The following is a 2,335-nucleotide window of genomic DNA, read 5'->3' as shown; positions in this document are numbered from 1 at the left end:
CTCGGATCCGTCTATTCTCAGTGGCGAGCTTCTCAGCCCGTAAGGCCATCTGCACAACTTCCTTATATGACTCCTTGCTAGTCACTATCATACGCTTCCGTATCTCATTACGGAGTCCCTTCTCAAAGTAGTTTACCTGGTCTTGCTCCAATCTCACCAACTCAGGTACATAAGATATCAGCTCGTTAAAACGAGTTTCATACTCCTCAATGGTCATGTTCCCTTGTTTCAAGCTTAGAATTTCTCTCTTTTTCTCTTTCTGATGGAAATAGGTGTAGAACTGACCATCGAACTCTTTGAGGAAATTCATCCAAGTCAGCGGTATAGGAGAGCGAGATTTTACTGAACTCCATCAAGTATGGGCTCTCTTCTCAAATAACCGTGTAGCCGCCTTCAATTTCATCTCATCATCTAATCTCATATCTGCTAGTGTCTTTGATACCTGAATAACCCAATCCTTAGCTGCGGTCACATCTAACTCACCAGAAAACGAGACGCAACCTAATTATCTAGCTTCCTTCAATTTCTTAGAAATAGAGACGTCCGGTGTTTGGGGTAGAATAAGAGGTGGTGGTACTAGGGATGTTACAGGGGAAACAGCAGGTGGAACTGGACCAGCCTGAGCCTGGCCCGTAAGAGTAGAGAGAAAAGCCGCTAATGCCTGAGCTACCTTGGGTGACATGGCAAGTACGCCAGGAGCAGCAACAGGTGGTGGAGGAGGTACAAGAATGTCAGTAGACTCAACAATAGGAGCTGCTTTAAAAGGAGAACCAACCGACTCCTCTTCTATAGAATTCGATCGACTTTGTCTAGGGCAACCTCTTCCCCTACCGGTAGATCTAGTGATAGGTGGTAGCTCACGTCGAGGAGGCATAATGATCTACAAAAAGAACGGAATTGGTTTAGACGACTTAAGACTCTATATGCAACTACATGTAACTAACTAATCTTAACTGGGCCACAATGACATTGTAAATTATTTTAAAATAACTTTAAATCCAAAAACTTTAAAAATCAAAAGCTTCTTTCAAAACCATAAGCTTTTAAACTAAAAGCTTTGATACCAACAGAATTGTCACGACCCGGAACCTCCCTCAGGCGCATGACAACTGCCGCGACGTCTTGATTGACACTCATTACCCGAAATGCCAATCAAAACCCTACAAGGCTTACGTATTAGTTTCTTGCCTTTCTTGTGAGCAATCATTGTTAAACATTCCGTTTTAAACAATTACTATTCAAAATATTGATTAAAATATAGCATTTTTATATAAAATAATATTTATAGAAACACGTGTAAGTAATCTTTTATAACGTGGAAGTAAAGTAAATTCATACATACAATAATTTACAAAGTTATAATGTACAATAATAATTACAATGACAAGTGGTCCATAAATACACCAAGTGTTGGTGATAGTAATCTACTGTTTGTGAGATAGAGGGGTCAACTGGAATCCTCGACAAAATCGGGTATCTACAAGCTATCACAGGCTTGAAATATTTGGAAAGGAGGTGGGTGAGATTTTACAATCTTAATGAGTAAACAGACATTATTATAAATATCTAAAGGCGATAAAATGGAGGCAAGTTTAAACAACAAATTACAAATCATTTCATAAGGTTTTCAATTGATTTCTTAAACCATAAAATATTTGTAATTTACCAAAACAGTTGTTAAGGCTTATGACTTTTATTAGAAACAGGGCTCAAGCAAAAACTATTCCTCGGGGATATCTTGGCCGAGGCATCTATCCGAGTCCACCAAGGGTGTTAAGATATTTACATGTTAAACACATGTTAGTTTTGGAAACAAGCCGTTCCTTAGCGTTGGCTAAGTTACACACTCATGTGGGGCTTCGACGTGAAGTGAGCTCTAACACTACCCCAGGAGTTACCCTCATCGCCTGTACAATCGGAGTAACTATCCAACCGGGTTTGCCGTACCCCTCTAATAGGCAGTCCACGAAAACCCATCACTGTAGTGACTAAACCCACCAATTTTAATAAAATTTTGACAGTATAACGTGGCTTTTATTTATTTATCTAGCTTGCATAGTAAAAGACAGCTTACATAAATTCCCAATGCAATTAGAAAATATAGCCACATATACTCATATATCATAAGCCATTCATAGGAAAATATATTTTTTAAGACAATTGACAGTCTCCAATTATTCAATTTCATGATCAAAAGTTTCTTATTTCAGATAATCAACACAATATATTTATTTGTCACATTTATTTCTAAAACATCAAAAGTCCCATTTTAATCTCATTTTCATTTCATAAAATACATAAAGAGCATTTAAAAATAAACTCTAGATAATTTACA

Source organism: Theobroma cacao, chromosome 1 (genome assembly GCF_000208745.1).
Source record: "Theobroma cacao cultivar B97-61/B2 chromosome 1, Criollo_cocoa_genome_V2, whole genome shotgun sequence".
Taxonomy (NCBI): Eukaryota; Viridiplantae; Streptophyta; class Magnoliopsida; order Malvales; family Malvaceae; genus Theobroma; species Theobroma cacao.
This window is presented reverse-complemented; position numbering follows the sequence as displayed.